Source organism: Tachysurus fulvidraco, chromosome 4 (genome assembly GCF_022655615.1).
Source record: "Tachysurus fulvidraco isolate hzauxx_2018 chromosome 4, HZAU_PFXX_2.0, whole genome shotgun sequence".
In the NCBI taxonomy this organism is placed as follows: domain Eukaryota; kingdom Metazoa; phylum Chordata; class Actinopteri; order Siluriformes; family Bagridae; genus Tachysurus; species Tachysurus fulvidraco.
This window is the reverse complement of record NC_062521.1, coordinates 10210130-10216129: the sequence shown is the minus strand read 5'-3', so window position 1 is coordinate 10216129 and position 6000 is coordinate 10210130.

Here is a 6000-nt window from a genome sequence, read left to right as displayed (position 1 = left end):
TGTGTGATTTTCAACATTGCCATATATTTCTATAACAATTGGACATGGTAACTACACAGATAAATAGGTTAAGCCTATAGTACACCCATCCCCCACTACCACCTCCGCAAGACACACACTCACACACACCCACACCCACCCACACACACACACACACACACACACACACTCACACACACACACACACACACACACACACACACACACACACACACACACACACACACACACACACACACACACACACATGCTACAGCCTGCCTGACTCTCTCATACAAGTATGGTCTTGTATTTGTTGTGGCTTTTTATGCGAGCCAAGATCATACCTCATATAAATCTAGTCATCTGAGCAGCGGTGTATGAGTCATTATGCTCTGGTTTATACAGCCCTTCAGCACATCATCTACCTCATGTGTATCAGAGCCATCACACGGGACAGGTTTAATTTCACTTTATTTCACAGCTGCACTTGAATTTCTTCTTTTTTTCTGAGGCCCAAGATTCTTTTTACAAGGTCACAGTTGTGGGAAAAACAAGAACACACATTTGTACTTGTTTTTGCTTTTTGTGTGTATTCTTGTGTGTTTGTACATTTCCCTCTCAACAAGAGAATTGATAGAAACAAGCACTTATGTCCTCTGAACTTTTGTACCGTAAGCTTGACTCTTCTAAGAGTTTTGCAGTTAGCTGTGTGCATTGAGGTTAAATGTTGGAGCGGAGACAGTGTCTATTTCATGTACAGGCCCTATAGGCTAAGCGATAAATAAGAGGCTACAGCATCAGCAGGAAACCCTGGCTCCTAGCACTACCCTGTAAATGTTTATCCATTATTAATCACAGTGCAGATGGGGTAAAATTTCACCTCATGAATTTTCACCTTGTTCTGAACAGACTGTTTTTACAGTGCAGGAGACTGTCACCTTGCACATTTGACTTTGACACTAGTGTCTCATTGGAGGATCCAACAATATTTAGCATTTGGACATATTAATGTTACAGTCTGAATATGTTTACTTTTTTAGTCTATATGGAAAAATACAGCAAAGGTTGGTGTGTGATATTGTTAAATAATAGGCCTCTGCGCAGATGTGTCTCTTAAATCAACACATGCCATGCATGACAGGTCTTCAATTAGAGAGCAGAGAAGAAAAAGGGTATATTATATGCATTCCATATCTAAATTATGTGATTGTCAGAAACAAGTCCAAAAAAAATACTTCAGAATACTGAATGAATGTTATTAATGTAGTGTGTGTTTTAATATCATTTTAAATTTTCACCAAAGATTTCACTGCACCCTGGAAAGAGTTGACGTCGTTCATTTGTCTTAACCCATTATTAACGCCATGAATTTGTAATGAGATATAATTCATTTTACTTCATCTCATTAATAAAGTTTCCCTTGAGAAGAAAGTGACCTAGTGAACTTGCCAATCTCTTACCAAGCCTGTTTCCTGTCTCTTGATCTCTTTTGCCTTGGCAGCTGTTTGAAGTCATTGTAGATGCTCTACTCGAAAACACAATTTTCCCATGTACTGTGGCTGCCCAGTCCACGATAAGCTTTACAGGAGGTGTAAGGGAACACTGTAAACTAGCTAGACATTTTTTCATTGTTGTCTAGACTATCTATGATCCCATACAATAAACATGTAGTGACCCTGTATAGTGTATCAAATAGGAATATATGACCTGGTATATATCATCAGTTAGGTAGGCAAACTTTGTCAAGACAAGATCCAGCTCCGGTGCTCTTTTCACTATTTTTGGGAATATCCAATGAGCCATGGAGGTTGGTAGTGGATGACTTTTTGACAAAAAAAATATACATATATACTTTTAACAACATTGGCAACAATTCCACCCAGAAAAAAAAGCTATAATTTCCAATACAATGCTTTTGAGATTGGAAGGAAAGAAGCAATAACAGAAATGAGCAACTGCCTTCCATATTCACAGATATTTCTGGCTTTCTGGTAGAAGATAAAATGTTTTGATTTTGTAAACCTGATTTTTGGTGACAACAATTTTTAAACAAATGACCTAGATCAATATGCCATGAAGAGTAATGTCCCCTCTTGTGGTTGTAACCTAAAACAAATTGCATAAATGTTCATTTTCTAGCAGATAAAAAAATCTTCATGGAGTTAAAACCATATTTTTGCAATATTACAGGCTGCTGGTGAGACTTGACAGAGTGCATGCCTTACGGTGTTAAAATGATCCACCTCTGTTTCTTAGAGGTTATCAGCTGTTCTCTTAAGAGCTGGACTGTTGGGAAAGTACCAGCTATACAGCACCAAGTACTCAGCTCCTCTCAGCTTGTGCTCTATTGTCTACAATCTACACTCCCATCCTGCATCAGCCGTAATCTCTACCTCATCCCTCTCCAGCCCCACCAGAGATCAGATTACACCTCCATCAGATAATGTTAAATACTGATTTTAAGGTTTGCTGATGCCCAGACCTGTTAAGTCTCTGCTACAGATTATAGATAAGTTCTAAAAAACCAGGTAGCCACTGTAAATCATTTATAACATCCATAAGTGTTTATATTTGTTCTGATATGATTATACACTGAGTATTCACGTGTTATGAACTGATATAATCACTCATTAAAACATGGTTTTATATACTGGAAACATTAGATTACCTAATGTGGTATTAATTGGATAAAAACTGAATAAGAGAGGAATAATAACAATATGAAATTGATTTTAATCAAATAAAGCATTTAATTTATTTAAAGGATAAGTGTGAAGATTAATGTACAGCCATTGATGAAGTAATTGAGATTTTGAATGAATGAAATTAATGTAATTATTATTATAATTATAGTCATTTGTTTGCCAAACAGAAAGGAGTAAAAGCTCCTCAAGCAAAAAATATTGTACATTTCATGGCAGTAATTCCTAGAAATTGTTTAGTTAGTAAACCAATTGTGTGTGACTGTGTATGACGTAATGGGTGTTTAGGATGGGGGTTATGGGGTTAATTTGAGACTTGATCATTGAGGGGAATTTCCTGAGCTGCTTGGCCATTCATTAACGAATATATTATATCACCCTTCAGTGCAGACAGGGCTTTGAATCAGTTATAGGAATCTTCAAAAACAGGTACCATGTCATCACCTTCTCTCAATAAAAGACCACCACCCCTTTTGTTCTGCCCTAGCCTTAGGTCTGGCAGGATATGGAGAGCCCCCCTTCCTCCCTCATTCATTCTCGTAAAAGCAGCAGCTTAACACAACAACAGCAACTTCCTTTCTGCTCCTGAAGGATTTTTCCATGCGAACTGTAGGAAACAAACAAAACTGGCTGCCAGCTAATGTTATTTCCTTTCCACAGTAAATTGCATGGTATGATGGAGATATTCGCTTAAAGAACAAAAAAGAGAAGTGAACTCCCGCATGTAGCCCATGCTTACCCACCCTGATGTTGCCTTATCGCTTTCTAGTATGGGAACTGCCGCGCGCCTGCTCACTGACTCGTGGCAGAGTCCGTGCCTGAAATGAAAGAGCAGAGGGATCAAAAGCCTAAGCAGGTGTGGGGGTTGAGTTTGGGAGATGGGTGCAAATGGGAGCTAGGTGTTGAGTCTGGCTGGAGCTGAGGCCAAGGCAGATTGGCAGAGACGATAAGAAGAAAGCTGGTTCAAGATGAAATTTTCCAGTGTTAAACAGGAGGGAGGAAGCAGGGTTCGGAGCACAGCTGGTTGCTCTTAAAAGGCAGGACAATTTCCTGGTGGCATGCTGGTGGAATCATAGAGCACCCTGAATCTGATCCACTTCAATAAACAAAACATTGACAGTACTAGGAGATCATTATTGAATGATGTATATGTTGTTTTAAACCATATCCAATTTCCTAAACCTATATCTGACCTATTGCACTACAAAATAGACATGTACTGTTTTCTTTTAACTGGGGGAGGCCTTCAGAGCATTATTATACATTCAGAAACTTAGAACAACAGCTTAGAAGAGCCCAGCCTCTAACCAGTCTAGACACTGTACATTTCCCTTAGGCATTCTCTCTCTCTCTCTCTCTCTCTCTCTCTCTCTCTCTCTCTCTCTCTCTCTCTCTCTCTCTCTCTCTCTCTCTCTCTCTCTCTCTCTCTCTCTCTCTCTCTCTCTCTCTTTCTCTCTCTTTGTCTCACAAAGATCAGCCTGCACAAGCACCCAAAATGGTTGAGCATCGTTTTGACACTGGAATGCATGATTAAGAAAGCATTCCACCACAAAATGCTCCAAGACATTTCTAACAGTAATCAGATCCAGCCTGACAGCCTCATCACTCCTCCGTGCATCTTCACACATATACAAACAGGTGATGAATTAAAGGAAAAGATGGTGTTGTGTCATGCTCTGGGTGACGTATCACTGGCATGGGCTGGATCCATTGTGCCCTTAGAGCACAAGAGTCAATCTGGCCTGTAGGCAATATACAGCTTGCTGCATTTGTTCATTTAGCCTGTGTGAGTATGTAGAAACTAACACTAACATTTGGTCTATTACTCAACATTTCCACAGAAGTATTCAGCATTTAGACCTGTACTGACTGTCTGAGTCCTGTACAAGCCACTGTACAACATGCATGACGCTCTTTCCAGTAATGCTGGTTAATCAGCCAAGTCATCGTTGCTATCTAATGTTTGCCTCACATATTTATAGGTACAATGATGCTAAAGTAGTTCATAAGTGAGGAATACACTCTTCGAAAAACAAGGACCTATGAACATGAAGAATATGGTTTGTCTAGGAAGAACACCTAAAAGTTTTGTGTACAACCTGACAAAATATTCAATACAAAACAGCTGGATGCTGGAAACCCTTAATTATTACAACAAAAGTTTTATTATTATTATTATTATTATTATTATTATTATTATTATTATTATTATTATTATTGTTGTTGTTGTTGTTATTTATTTTATTATTATTATTATTATTATTATTATTATTATTATTATTATTATTATTATTATTATTATTATTATTATTATTATTATTATTATAGCACATATCAAAAGGACATTAGCTATAGTTTGGTCCCACAACAGGATGTTAGTGCCTCACAGCTCCAAGGTCTGGAGTGTGAACATGCTATTCGTTACTCTGTGTAGCTCTGAATGTTTACCCCAAGATTGTGTGTGTGTGTGTGTGTGTGTGTGTGTGTGTGTGTGTGTGTGTGTGTGTGTGTGTGTGTGTGTGTGTGTGTGTGTGTGTGTGTGTGTTAAATGGCTGTAATACTTGATGCATAATGCATGTAGTTAAACTGAAGGCGGCTATGAGCTTGTTGTGCTTGTCAGCTACATTTATCTCATAGATCAAATGCCAAACTAAAGAGGCAAGCTCAAGACACTAAACATGTCTTAGCTAATCAACTTCATTTGATGTATGGGGAAATTTCTGTTTACACTGTCCCATTAAAGCTATGAGCATAGCTGAAAGTTTTGAATGTTAACATGTTGGGGGAAGAACTTCCAAAGCAAATACACATACAGAACTCAAAAAGAGGCCCAATTTGTCTAAACATTTACAGTAAAATTTAAGACTTTTGATTATGTTATCTTCCTCTTTTTCTCTACCAGTTGGGGATTTTCTTTCATCCTCAACAGTGATTTGAATAAACTGTAACCATCTTCAAACTGTTTTTAAGTTTGATTGCCTTTAGGATCAAGCAAGCTTTGGATCACATTTACAAATATTTTCAAATCCTTCTGATACTCCATACCTAAATGTGGTTTCTTTCTTTTTTAAGCACAAACATATGCTGTGTTTTATATTTAAAAGAAGATATTAAAAGAAAAAACTGCTAAACTCAAGCATACTCAAGCACATAATGCAACAGCTTTATTGCAGGTAAGTTTTTCTTTAGCTGGCCACACTTGAGGAAATAAATATCAAATTTATGCTTTGCTAGCTTAAACCAAAACTGAGAAGTGGGTTAGGGTTTTTCGATGCTTCTTTATTTTAAGCAAGCTCAGGCTACAATAACACATCTG